The sequence below is a fragment of the Prionailurus viverrinus genome, chromosome B2 (assembly GCF_022837055.1).
Source record: "Prionailurus viverrinus isolate Anna chromosome B2, UM_Priviv_1.0, whole genome shotgun sequence".
Classification (NCBI taxonomy): domain Eukaryota; kingdom Metazoa; phylum Chordata; class Mammalia; order Carnivora; family Felidae; genus Prionailurus; species Prionailurus viverrinus.
In genome coordinates, this window is record NC_062565.1 from 20,911,344 (window position 1) to 20,925,655 (window position 14,312).

The 14,312-nt window shown below is 43.8% G+C and overlaps 1 pseudogene; it reads left to right on the forward strand.

The window, feature by feature from the left end:
- The first annotated feature begins 214 nt into the window (after window positions 1-214).
- LOC125166399 (40S ribosomal protein S2-like) lies at window positions 215-1,483 on the forward strand (annotated as a pseudogene).
- Window positions 1,484-14,312: the final 12,829 nt, after the last annotated feature.

The window sequence follows — 14,312 nt, forward strand, 5'->3', positions numbered from 1 at the left end:
GGGTGGCTCAGTCAGTTAAACGTCCGACATTTGATATCAGCTCAGGTCTTGAACTCAGGGTCATGAGTTCAAGTCCCACTTTGTGTCCATGCTGGGTGCACAGTGTGCTTAAAAAAATAAAAAAAATTTAAAAAGACTGAGAGAAATACATGGAATATATTGCATATTAAAAAGAGTGTGGTAGCTCCATCTTCAAGAAAACACCAAATAGTAGATGATGCTGGTGCTGCAGGACGGCCCTGGAATGGGAGCTCGCAGAGGCATGACTGAGGACAAGGAGTGGATCCCTGTCACCAAGCTGGGCCACTGATCAATGACATGAAGATGAAGTCCCTGGAAGAGATCTATCTCTTCTCCCTGCCCATCAAGGACTCCAAGGTCATTGACTTTTTTCTGGGGGCATTCCTCAAGGATGAGAGTTTTTCTGTTTCGGTTTTGGTTTGGGTTTTTTAATATTTATTTATTTTGAGAGAGACAGAGACAGAATGTGAGTGGGGTAGAGGCAGAGACAGAAAGTGACACAGAATTCAAAGCAGGATCCAGGCTCTGAGCTGTCAGCACAGAGCCCAATGCGGGGCTCAAACCCACGAACCGCAAGATCATGACCTGAGCCAATGTTGGACACTTAACGGACTGAGCCACCCAGGTGCCCCTCAAGGATGAGGTCTTGAAGATTATGCTTGTGTAAAGCAGACCCCTGCTGACCAGAAGACTAGGTTCAAGGCATTTGTTGCCATCAGAGATTATTGCAGACACGTCGGTTTGGGTGTTAAGTGCTCCAAGGAGGTAGTCAGTCACTGCCATCCATTGGACCATCATACTGAGCAAACTTTCCGTTGTCCCTGTGAAGTGAGGCTATCAGGGGAACAAGGTTGGCGAGCCCCACACTGTCTCATGCAAGGGAGCCAGCGCCTGTGGCTCTGTGCTGGTGTGTTTCATCCTTGCCCACAGAAGCACTGGCATCCCTGCCAACAAAGGCACTGTCTCAGCCCCTGTGCCCAAGAAGCTACTGGTGATGGCCAGTATTAATGACTGTCACCCCTCACCCAGGGGCTGTACTGCCACTGTGGGCAATTTCAGCAAGGCCACTTTTTCTTTTTAAATTTATTTATTTATTTATTTTGAGAGAGACAGAGACAGTGCAAGTGGGGGAGGGGCATAGAGAGAGGGAGAGAGAGAATCCCAAGCAGGCTCTGTGCTACCAGCACAGAGCCCCATGTGGGGCTCAAGCTCATGAAACTGTGAGATCATGACCTGAGCCGAAACCAAGAGTTGGATGCTTAACCGACTGAGCCACCCAGGCACCCCGATCCATGTCACTTTTGATGCCATTTCCAAGACCTACGGTTATGTCACCCCTGACTTCTGGAAAGAGACAGTGTTTGCCAAGTCTCCCTACTAGAAAATCACTGACCGTCTTTGGAAGACCCACACCAGAGTCTCCATACAGGGGATCCCGGCTCCAGCTGTGGCCACTATATAGTGTTACACAAGAAAACTAAAGTGAAGTAAAGCCTGTAAAAGAAAAGAATGTGATAGATTTATAAACACTGACATGGAAGATGTCCCATGAGTGTTGCTGTTAGAAAACTGAGTTACAAAACAGTATGTAGTATAGTCCCCCCTTATCTACAGTATCAGCTACCCGTGGTCAACCTCAGTCTGTAAGCAGATGACCGTCCTTCTGGCACATCAGCAGGTCAGTAGTAGCCTAACACTATATCACAGTGCCTCCGTCAGTCACCTCACTTCATCTCATTACGTAGGCATTTTATCTTCTCATGTCATCACAAGAGGAAGCAGAGTGAGTACAGTATGGTCAGCTATGTTGAAAGATCACATTCACCTGACTTTTACTACAGTATATTCTTACAATGTTTTTATTTTATTATTGGCTATTATTGTTTATCTCTTGAAATTAGACTTCATCATAGGCATGTACATATAGGAAAAAACAGAGTATATATAAGGTTGGATACTCTCTGTGGTTTTAGGCATCCACTGGGGTCCTTGGGATGGATCCCCCATCGATAAAGAAGGACAACTGCATAATATATCATTTTTATAAGACAAGAGTGTGTGCACATATAAATACACAAATCTTTTCCTCGCTCAGTCTTTACTATCTTACTATGCACCACAGTCCGCCCAGTGGCTCCAGGCAAACACACAGAAATCAGTCACTCTTGGTTCCTTCCCTTCCTTCGCACCTTAGCTCTCTCTCTTCATAGGAGACAGGGGGAAAGCCCATGGATGTTGGGAAGTTTTATGGTCTTGGGAGAGAAGACAATGCACCAAAGAAGATTAGAGAATAATTTGGAATAGATGTTGTCGTTGGAGGAGAAAGAACCCTGCGGTCGCGGTGGTCAGAGAAGAGGCATGAAGGGGCTGAGTTGGGCTTGAGTGGGGAGTCAGGCTAGATGAGGGCAGGCCAGAGGAGCAGGCACGTGAGGGAAGTGGAGGGAGTGTGTGGCATGTCAGAGGAGAGGGGCCACTACTGAGCAGGCTGGGCAAAGGCACTTGTGTTCATCTTCTAGGGCTCCCACAACAGAGTTCCACAGATCGGAGGTGTTTAAACAACACAAGTTCATTTTCTCAGTTCTGGAGGCTGGAAGTCCAAGATCAAGGTGTTGGCAGGATTGATTCCTTCTGAGGCCTCTCTCCTTGGCCTGCAGATGCTGCCTTCTTCCTGGGTCCTCACACAGTCTTCCCTCCGCATGTGTCTGTGTCCTAAACTCCTCCTCCTCTTATAAGGACACCAGTCAGACTGGATTAGAGTCTATCCTACTGACCTCATTTTAACTTAATCACCTCTTTAAAGACCCTGTCTCCAAATACAGTCACATTCCGAGGTGCTGGGGGATAGGACTTCAATGTATGGATTTTGAGGGAAACACAGTTCAGTTCGTCACACTGTCTATGCCTGAGGTATAGTAGGTGGTCAGGAAATTGTTGAAAGACTGAATAAATGAAGCGCATAAGATTGCTTTGTTTATGGGCACAGCAGGAAGTTTGTAGGACACTTAAAGTTGTAAAGATCATGGAGAGAAAGTCTAGATCCAAGCTCTAAGACACTCTTGAGCAAAGGGCCCCCATGATGTTGATGTTGTTGCAAGCACATTAGATGACAATGTTCTGCCCTGTGGTTTGGAGCAGAGGTGAGGCTGGGAGCAGAGAGATCAGGTGAAAAACCATTTCAGTCATTCCAGGTGTGTGGTGACAAGAGGTAGGGGCCACAGAATGAAAGCTGGAGGCAGATGGATGTGCCCAGGGTAGGGGTGGGAGGGGGTGGTGTTCCAAGCACCTGCACCCAGCTGATGTGTATGTGAGAGCCATATTCTGCCTTCACCTTGAGAACAAGAAGTCCTCTAGAAACTGGAAAGGCAGTGGTTACCAAAGCTGTGTAAGATGATCTCATAGGTCCTGGGACACAAATGACTCCAAACAATTCCTTTTGACTCAGGGCCCTCTCAATTTGTCCCACCCTCAGCTGGGTCTACTCTGCCCTTGAATATGAGTAGACTGCACTAAGATTCTTATTGGTTGGCAGAGATATTAAACTTATTCCCACCTTGTCTTGGGTTTTGTGGTTCTCTCCCCTAAGCACACCACTTGTACCCACTAGGATGCCCTCTCCCTTCTTCCCTTCCTCTGAAAATTCTACCTGGCTTTCAAGGCCCAATTTATATATTGTCTTATCCACACACCTCTTGGTAGTACTATAGCTCATGTGGGTCTGTCCTTTGGCTGAGCCCTAATCACCTAAGGGCTCACTATAAGATGATATATAGTGATACTATAAGATGTATCATGATGTTAAATAAGGTACCATGCCCATGCTTAAGATATTTGGAACATTTTTATGCCATGCAAACTCCCCCACAAGACTCTAAGTTCCTTGAGGTCATGAATTTGGAGCTTCTTATGTATTTCTTACACTGTAAAACCTAGTGCATATTAGGTGCTCAACAAATTAATGCTGAAACAATAGCCAACACGCCAAAGGTCCACATAAATGGAGTTAGCGGGCAAAAAAGGGCAGAGATAGAATATAAGCATATTCATTTCAATTCGTAGAAATGGCCACTAAGCTCTAACCCCACCAGCTTGCCCAGTACTTCCTTAATGCGGCTCAAAAAAAGCCTTAGCTCCAAGTCAAAGGGGTTCTTAACTTCCAAAAGGAACTTCACTCTCTCTGTCTCAAAAATAAATAAACATTAAAAAAAAAATTTAAAAAAAAAAAAAGGGGGCGCCTGGGTGGCTCAGTCGGTTAAGCGTCCGACTTCAGCCAGGTCACGATCTCGCGGTCCGTGGGTTCAAGCCCCGCATCGGGCTCTGGGCTGATGGCTCAGAGCCTGGAGCCTGCTTCGGATTCTGTGTCTCCCTCTCTCTCTGCCCCTCCCCCGTTCATATAAAAAAAAAAAAAAAACAACAACAAAAGGAGCTTCATGTGTAGGAACTCAAACTTGACTTAACCTCATATGCATAATGTTGATAAAAGGGTTGAGTGGACCAGACTCTTGGCAGTCTGCACCTGAGGAGGTGATTAACCAGTCCTGGGAAGCAGGTTGGACCAACACTTCTGATAAGGATCAGGCAGAGGGCCTGAGGGGAGCTGGCACCAGGGCGGCCTTTGGGGAGGAAGACTGTTGTTAGAATTCTCCTTAAGGGAAGAGACCAGGGGCGCTTAGGTGGCTCAGTCGGTTAAGAGTCTGACTTCACCTCAAGTCACGATCTCGCGGTCTGTGAGTTTGAGCCCCGCGTTGGGCTCTGTGCTGACAGCTCAGAACCTGGAGCCTGCTTCTGATTCTGTGTCTCCCTCTCTCTCTGCCCCTCCCCTGTTCATGCTCTGTCTCTCTCTGTCTCAAAAATAAATAAAGCCTTAAAAAAAAGGGGGGGGGGAAGAGACTAAAGGAGAATTGGCAATTTTTTTGGAGAAAATGTAACAGCTGATCCTCAAATTTGCATAGAATTGCAGGAAGTAATGAATACAAAAAGAATCTTGGGAAAGAAGAACAAATTGAAAGAAAAAAACAAGAAGAACAAATTGAGAGGACTCACACTTCCTAATTTCAACATTTATCACAAAACTGTGGTAATCAAATGAGTGGAGTACTGGCATAAGGACAGACAAATCGAGCAACAGAATAAAATTGAGAATCTAGAGATAAACTCATGTGTCTATGGTCAAATGATTTTCAACAAGGGTGCCAAGTCCATTCAATGGGAGAGAGAACAGACTTATCAATAACCGATGCTGGCAAAACGGGAATAACACAAAAATAACTCAGATTGATCAGTGACCTAAATATAAGGGCTAAAACCCTGGGGCACCTGGGTGGCACAGTTGGTTGAGCATCCGACTCTTGGTTTTGGTTCAGGTCATGATCTCACGATTCATGGGATTAAGCCCTGCTATCAGCATGGAGCCTGCTTTGGATTCTCTCTCTCCCTCTCTCTCTCTCTCTCTCTCTCTCTCTCTCTGTCTCTTTCTGCCCCTCTCCTGTTTTTGCTCTCTCTCAAAACAAATAAATTTAAAAAAAATTAAAATTTTGTGCACCAAAGACATTATCAAGAAAGTGAAAAGAATCTATGGAATGGAAGAAAATATTTTCAGATCAAATATCTGATAATGGTTTACTATCTAGATTATATAAAGAATTCCTAGGGGTGCCTGGGTGGCTCAGTCCATTGAGCATCCGACTTCGGCTCAGGTCATGATCTCATGGTTCATGGGTTCCAGCCTCACATGGGGCTCTGTGCTGACAGCTCAGAGCCTGGAGCCTGCTTTAGATTCTGTGTCTCCCTCTCTCTGCCCCTCCCCCAATCGTTCTCTCTCTCTCTCTCAAAAATAAATAATAAAAACTTAAAAAAAAAAAAGAACTCCTAACACTCAACAAGAAAAACAACCAAATTTAAGAAATGGGCAAAAGACTTAAACAGACATTTCTCCAAAGAAGAAATACAAATGGCCATCAAGCATGTAAAAAGATATTCAACATCATTAATCATTAGGGAAATGTAAATCAAAAACACAGTAAAATACCGCCTTCTAACCATTAGGATGGTCATTATCAAAAACAAATAAATAGAAAGCAACAAGTGCTGGTGAAGATGTGGAGAAACTGGAACCCTGATGGGGATGTAAAACGGTGCTGCCACTGTGAAAAGCTGGTGTCTCCCCCCAAAAACTAAATGTAGAATTACCATATGACCCAGCAATTGCACTCATAGGTATATAGACAAAAGAACTGAAAACAAGTGTACAGATACTTGTCCACATTATTCACAATCGCCAAAAGGTAGAAACAACCCAAGCATCCATCAGCAGATGCATAGATAAACAAAACATTGTATTCAGTCCTAGAAAAGGAATAAAGTTCTGATATAACACAGACAAACCTTGAAAGCATTATGCTAAATGAAATAAACCCAACAAGGGGTGCCTGTGGCTCAGTCGGTTAAGCCTCTTTTGATTTCGGTTCAGGTCATGATCTCACGTTTGGTGAATTTGAGCCCCACAATGGGCTCTGTACAGGGAGTGTAGAACCTGGTTGGGATTCTCTCCTTCCCTCTCTCTCTGCCCCTCCCACACTTATCTTGCTCTCTCTTTCTCTCCAAATAAATAAACTTAGAAACAAAGAAACCAAACACAAAAGGTCAAATATTGTATGATTTCATCTATATGAAGCATCTACAATAGGCAAATTGATAGACACAGAAAGTGTAATTGCAGTTATCAGGGGCTGGGGAAATGGGGAGTTATTAATGCTCACAGAGTTCCTGTTTGGGTGGTAGAAAAGTTTTGGAAATCGATAGTGGTGATGCTGGTACAACACCGTGTATGTAATTAATGTCACTGAATTGTACACTTTCAAGTAGCTAAGATGGCACATGGCAAATTCCGTGACTTATATTTCAGCACAATTCAAAAAAATCTTATAAAATGAAATGAAAGAAGAATTGGTAGAGACAAGGAGGAAAGAGAATGCAAGGTGGGTACGGTGCTCTCTGGAATGGGTTGTTATTGGGAGACTAGATGGTGGTGGGCAGCCTTTTATTCCAAAGATATTTTGTGTTAGGCACCAAACATATGCCTAGATACAAAAAAAAAAAAAAAAAAAAAAAAAGAAAGAAGAAAAGAAAAGCAAGAAAATCATTAGTAGGGAAGATTTGCTCCAGCAAATATGAGAGAAGCAACATTGACCTTAGAGTTATGAGACTAACCCACAGGCTCTCTGGGTCAACCCACGATGCCAAGATAATGACTCTAAGGTCACTGTCTATACCCAAGTTTTACCATTCTGGTGGCACTTATTTCCTCTGCCATGTCGAAGCTCAAGTCTCATATAATATATGGGAATGTCACAAAAAAATGTCTCAGGTGACAGGTGCCAGAAAGCTTGTGTAGCTCAAAAACGTTTACTCTTCCAGCCTCTCTTCTGTAGAAAAAAAAAAAAAAAAAAAAAAGAGGGTGTGCCTGGGTGGCTCAGTCAATTGAGCATCAACAGTCCTGAGATCGAGCCCCGTGTTGGGCTCTGTGCCAAGTATGGAGCCTACTTGATTCTCTCTCTCCTTCCCTCTGCCCCTCCCTTGCTCAATATAAACAAAGAAGAAAAAAAAAAGAGGCCAGTATGGCTTGCATAGTCCTTTCCATTTACTTTTTAAGACAAAATATGTCTGCTTCCTATTCTACAGCATTACAAACTCTGCTATCGTGAGAGAAAGCCGCACAGAGTCACGCTCCTTCCGCGAAGGGATGTGACTTTAAATCCTCCCCCTGGCGTGTCCAGGAGTTACCAGCTGCACCAGGATAGTGCTGCCCGGCGCCGTCCTCCACCTCCTGGGACGGGCTCTGAGCAGGGTGGTGTTGCAACCTGTCTCTAGAATGGCATGAGCATTGAGATACAGTACTTCGCAGTGCTTGGCACACAGTAGATACTCAAAATATGTTTGTGCGATACAGAGAATCCCAGGGCCCTCTGAGCTGGAGAAAGAAGCACGAGGAGGTGATTGTGAGGGGCAATAAAAGTGACATCCGTGGAATACTAATGAAGTCTAAGTTCAACGTTAAGACAGGGACATGCTTATTTTTAAAAATTTTTTTTCAACGTTTATTTATTTTTGGGACAGAGAGAGACAGAGCATGAACGGGGGAGGGGCAGAGAGAGAGGGAGACACAGAATCGGAAACAGGCTCCAGGCTCTGAGCCATCAGCCCAGAGCCTGACGCGGGGCTCGAACTCACAGACCGCGAGATCGTGACCTGGCTGAAGTCGGACGCTTAACCAACTGCGCCACCCAGGCGCCCCGGGACATGTTTATTTTTTAAAATTTTTAATGTTTATTTTTGAGAGAGAGACAGAGCGTGAGTGGGGGAGGGGCAGAGAAAGAAGGAGACACAGAATCTGAAGCAGGCTCCAGGCTCCGAGCTGTCAGCACAGAGTCTGACAGGGGCTCGAACCCACGAACTGTGAGATCATGACCTGAGCCGAAGTTGGATGCTTAACCGACTGAGCCACCCAAGCACCCCTAAGACAGAGACATTTTTAAAAGAGAGCACACACGGTCCTTTATTTGCTTCAAGTGTCTTTGAATATCTCTGCCATTTCATTTCAATGATCTTAAACCTTCCATTGGATCAGGAACTGATTTTCAGGAATAGCCACTGTTGAAATGAAGACTGAACTGACTGTAAATTGGGCATGTCATTAATTATTTAAACCTACTGAATGAAATAGACCACCTGAGGGGCACCTGGCTGGCTCAGTCCCAAGAGCATGAGACTCTTGATCTCAGGGTTGTGAGTTTGATCCTACATTGGGGATAGAGATTACTGAAGAAAATAAAAACTTTAGGGGTGCCTGGGTGGCTTAGTCAGTTAAGCGTCTGACTTCAGCTCAGGCCATGATCTCATGGTTCATGAGTTTGAGCCCCACGCCGGGCTCTGTGCTGACAGCTTGGAACCTAGAGCCTGCTTCAGATTCTGTGTCTCCCTCTCTCTCTCTGCCCCTCCCCCTCTCATGCTCTCTCTCTCTCTCTCTCTCTCAGAAATAAACATTAAAAAAATTTTTTTAAGAAAATACTTTAGGGGAGCTTGGGTGGCGCAGTCGGTTAAGCGTCCAACTCCAGCTCAGGTCACGATCTCACAGTCCGTGAGTTCGAGCCCTGCGTCAGGCTCTGGGCTGATGGCTCGGAGCCTGGAGCCTGTTTCTGATTCTGTGTCTCCCTCTCTCTCTGCCCCTTCCCCGTTCACGCTCTGTCTCTCTCTGTCCCAAAAATAAAAATAAAACGTTGAAAAAAAAAAAAGAAGAAAATACTTTTAAAAAATAAGTGAAATAGACCTCCTCAAAAGCACAAATAAAAGTGATGTAAAGAGACTTTTAAAAAAAGATACTTCTGTATGAATGACATCTGGGTAAATTTGATATGATGGCTAGTTTGCTTACTTTTATTTTCACTGCTTTCTTCTGATTTAACTTGTGCTATGCAGTTACACCCCACAGCTGGCCCTAAACACTAATTGCTAAGAGACAGCTCTTGCAGGGAGGTAGATTCAATTAGCATCACGTCTTTAATGACCCCACGTATTACATACATCACATGTATAATTACTTATTTTATGGCATCATGCTATCCCATAGATAAACAAAAACTTTGAGAAAATTTACTAGCTTTTTGGGGCGTGTCCCCCAAAGGGTGTCATTTTCATTTGAACCAGTAACCAAGATGAAAATAACCCTACTGTCAAGGGTTAACCTGTGGAGGTACATTAAGTTCAGAAATTCCCCCTTGTGAGGGGGAATTTTAACATAAAATGGCCAAAATGTCCATCACACCCACACGTACAAGGGAAGGCACAGCGTTGGAAGTGTACATTTGAATAATCCAGACATCTTGTATTCAGAGAACTCCAAGAAAAGCATGGGAGACTGCCCTATGAGTAAATCATTAAAACAAAGTCTGACTTGGGGTACCTGGGTGGCTCAGCCAGTAAAGCATCTGACTTTAGCTCAGGTCATGATCTCATGATTCATGGGTTCGAGTCCAGCATCAGGCTCTGTGCTGACCGCTCGGAGCCTGAAGCCTGCTTTGGATTCTGTGTCTCCCTCTCTCTCTCTCTCTCTCTCAAATAAATAAACATAAAAAAAACCAAGTCCGACAAGGACACAAGGCAGACATGAGGAGGGGTTAGAGGCCAGCCACAGCCTTTATGTGGGGATTCAATATCGAACAATGAACAGGCGTTTTCATGGCAGACAAAAGTCAGGATGACATTCCAGAAAGAATGAGCAGAGCAGCACGTGCCAGGGCATGGAAAGGGTGGTGGGTTTGGGAGAATTCCCTGTAAACCTGTGCTGCTGTACCTGGGGCAAAATCAGTGGGAGGTCAGAAGAACAATGGAAAACTTGAGGTAACGCCTGAGATTTCTCCTCACTAGGTAATAAAGGAAGCCTCTGCACAGGCAGTTCGTCTTCATCTTAAAATACAAAGGTAAGTTGGGGTATTGGATTGTAAAATACGATTGAGATAGAATGAGCAGTCCTAGGAACAACTGAACCCCCAATCGCCAAGCTCAGCCGTGCTCCTCAGAGAACCAGTAGCATCAAAAGAAGACTGTCTCTTGCCATGCTCCCTCCATCTCTGGTTTTTAAAAACTTGTCCGTTTACCACAAGGAAGCCAGGCGAAAGAAGGACAATCAGACGTGGAGAGTATTGGGGCAGTTCCCAACGGGCTGCGTGAGCCTGCGGCCACTGTGCTTCTGTCCTGGGTCAAGACTGAGAAGCTGCGGAAGGAGAGTTAGAGGTGTGGCAGGTAGGAGATGATGCACAAGGAACAGCAGTCTGGAGAACTGATAGTTTCTGTTTTTGTTTTTTTTTTAAGTTTATTTATTTATTTTTGAGAGAGACAGAGACAGCATGAGCAAGGAAAGGGTAGAGAATCCCAAGCAGGCTGCACTGTCAGTACAGAGCCCGACGCAGGGCTCGAGCCCATGAAACCGTGAGATCATGACCTGAGCTGAAAACCAAGAGTTGAACAAAGGCTTAACTGACTGAGCCACCCAGGTGCCCCAGAACCGAAGGTTTCTACGCAGTAGAGTTCTGTTCTTTATTGCCTACTCGCCATTCTCTAAGAAAGGCAGCTGTTGCTGGTAATTCTCATTCCACACCCACCACTTCTGCTGTGGATGGATTTCCTCCCCTAATGTCTTCCACCATCCAAATGTTTCTGCTATTCATGCCCTCAGAATGGAGATTCCACACGAAGCTGTCTGGTGTTTATCATGGACCACAGGAGGTGCTCTGCCTCTCATTCTGTTTCCTCCCCAACGTCCACTACTCCCTACCAGAAAAGATTAGAAATTCTCTCTGATCAAGACGTGACAAGGTTCATTTGCACATTTAACAAATTATGTTCTTTTTGTGTAACAAATATAACTATTTTTTTAATGTTTATTTTTGAGAGAGAGAGCACAGGTGGGATGGGGTGGACACAGAGAGGGAGACACAGAATCTAAAGCAGGCTCCAGGCTCTGAGCTGTCAGCACAGAGCCCGATTTGGGGCTCGAACCCACGGACTGTGAGATCATGACCTGAGCCAAAGTCAGACGCTCAACCGACTGAGCCACCCAGGTGCCCCAACAAATAATTTTAGTAAGTTATTGCAGCATCTAATTGAGGAAGGGGAGGAGGAAAGGAGATAATATATACAAACCCACCATTCTGTGGTGGGTGCTCTCAACATATTATCTCATTTAATCCTCTCAGTGTTCCTTCACAGGAAGCTTGTTCAACCCATTTTACAGATATGAAAATAAACAAGAACTGCCCAGCCCAGTTCTTGAATACAGTGGTCTAGGCAAGTATCCAGCACAGAAGATGACTGACAAATGGTAGGCAAGTTCCACTGGATCCTTGTCCCTGATCAAGTTGATAAAGATTTACCTAGGTTTTCCTGCTTTTTCACCCCGAGCCAGTTATCATGTCCTATCTTGGCACTCAAAACATATATTGATGGAAAACAGAAAGTTCTTCACACTATATTTGGCTCTCTAAAGGAAAAGTCAAAGTCTTATATGCATTTAAAATACTACTTTTTGCCACAAGGGATTTAAAGTGATTTACCACAAAGATAGGTACAATAACATGACTAAATATAAATAAGAATAAAATAATAAGATTATAGATAACATAAATATTACAGTTAAAAGTTAATAACAAAAGAGTAAAAAAAAAGTATCATAAACTACAGGCTATAAGGAAATATATAGTTGCTATGATTAAGCCTTAATTTTTACTTTTTGTTTACTACCAGCCAAACTGAAAATGAAAACATGGTCAGTTAATAGTTCTTTTTTTTTTTTTTAATGTTTATTTATTTTTCAGGGAGAGAGAGAACGACAGAGTGTGAGTCGGGGAGGGGCAGAGAGAGACAGGGAGACAGAGAATCCGAAGCAGGCTCCAGGCTCTGAGCTGTCAGCACAGAGCCCGACATGGGGCTCAAACCCACAAATTGCCAGATCATGACCCGAGTGGAAGTCAGACAGTTAACCAACTGAGCCACCAGGCACCCCAGTCAGTTGATAGTTCTAAGTGTTAGAGAGAAAAAGAAACTTCCTCAAGGGAAGCTTAGCTTTTCTAAAAATTTAGTTTTAAAATATATACCTCATACACAATTTCATATTAGCTTCTATCCTCCCTACCTAATGATAGAATAGACACTATTCCTATCATATATTCCCATAGCAAAAGCAAAGCATTAAAGTAGAATTCTCCCGTCAAGGTTAGAGTCTCTAGAAAGGTCCTCAAGGTGGGATACAGATTCCATATCAGTTATCAATTGCTATGTAACAAATCACCCCAAAGCTTAAACCAACCACCACTTTATTTGTCCATTATTCTGAGAGTCAGCAAATTGGGCTGAGCTTAGCTGGGTAGTTCTAACAGTGCTCAAGCCTCACACTACAGAAGTTCTGATTTAACTGGTCTTGGATACAGCTCTTCATTGGCAGCTCCCTAGGTGATTCTTACGTATTGTCAAGCTTAAGAACCACTGGCACAGTGCATAACCCTGAATCACAACTGAGAGAAGGCAATTATCCTCAGGTGAAGTTAAAAGGACTTTAAGAAATGCCAGACCCAGGGGTGCCTGAGTGGCTCAGTCGGTTAAGCATCTGACTTCCGCTCAGGTCGTGATCTCACGGTTCATGAACTTGAGCCCCGCTTTGGGCTCTGTGCTGACAGCTCAGAGCCTGGAGTCTTCTTCGCATTCTGTGACTCCCTCTTTCTCTGTCCTTCCCCTAGTTGTACTACGTGTCTCTCTCAAAAAATAAATAATAAACATTAAAAAAATTAAAAAAAAGAAATGCCAGACTCAGATTATCCAAAATAATAGTGAAAAAGAACAAACTTGGAGAATTCATACTTCCTGACTTCGAAACTTACCATACAGTTACAGTAATCAAGACAGTGTATAGCATAAGTATCAATATATAGAGAGCAATGGATCAGAGCTCAGAGCCCAGAAATAAATCCTACTTTTATACTCAGTTGATTTTCAGCAAGGGTTGAAAGAGCCCCAAGATCTTTCAAAGGGGAAAGAACATTCTTTTCAACAAATGGCACTGGGGCAACTGGATATCCACATGCAAAGGAATGATTCTGAATCCCTTCCTTCCATAATAGAGAAAAAGTAATGCAAAATGGATTGCAGACCTACATGTAAGGGCTAGAATGCTATAACTCTTAGAAAAAGAGCCCAGGATTATTACCATGGCCAAGTAGGATTTATCCCCAGAATGCAATGTTGTTTTAACATCCAAAATCCAACTAATGTAACTCACTATACTGATAGAATAAAGGACAAAAAAACCACATGGTCCTCAACAGCTGCAGAAAAATCATTGCTCAATATCCAATGATATTCATGATACAATCTCTCAACAAACTAGAAATAGGGGCACCTAGGTGTCTCAGTCATTTAAGCGTCCAACTTCAGCTCAGGTCATGATCTCACAGTTCATGAACTTGAGCCCCATGTCGGGCTCTGTGCTGACAGCTCAGAGCCTGGAGCCTGCTTTGGATTCTGTGTCTTCCTCCCTCTCTGTGCCCCTCCCCAGCTTGCTCTCTCTCTCTCTTTCTCTCTCTCTCTCTCTCTCAAAAAATACATAAAACACTAAATTTTTTTTTTAAAAAACTAGAAATAAAAGGAGGCTTCCTCAATTTGACACAGGCTATGTTTGAAAACCTGACAGCTGACACTATACTTAATAGTGAAGACTGAACATATAATGGAATACAATTCAACCTTAA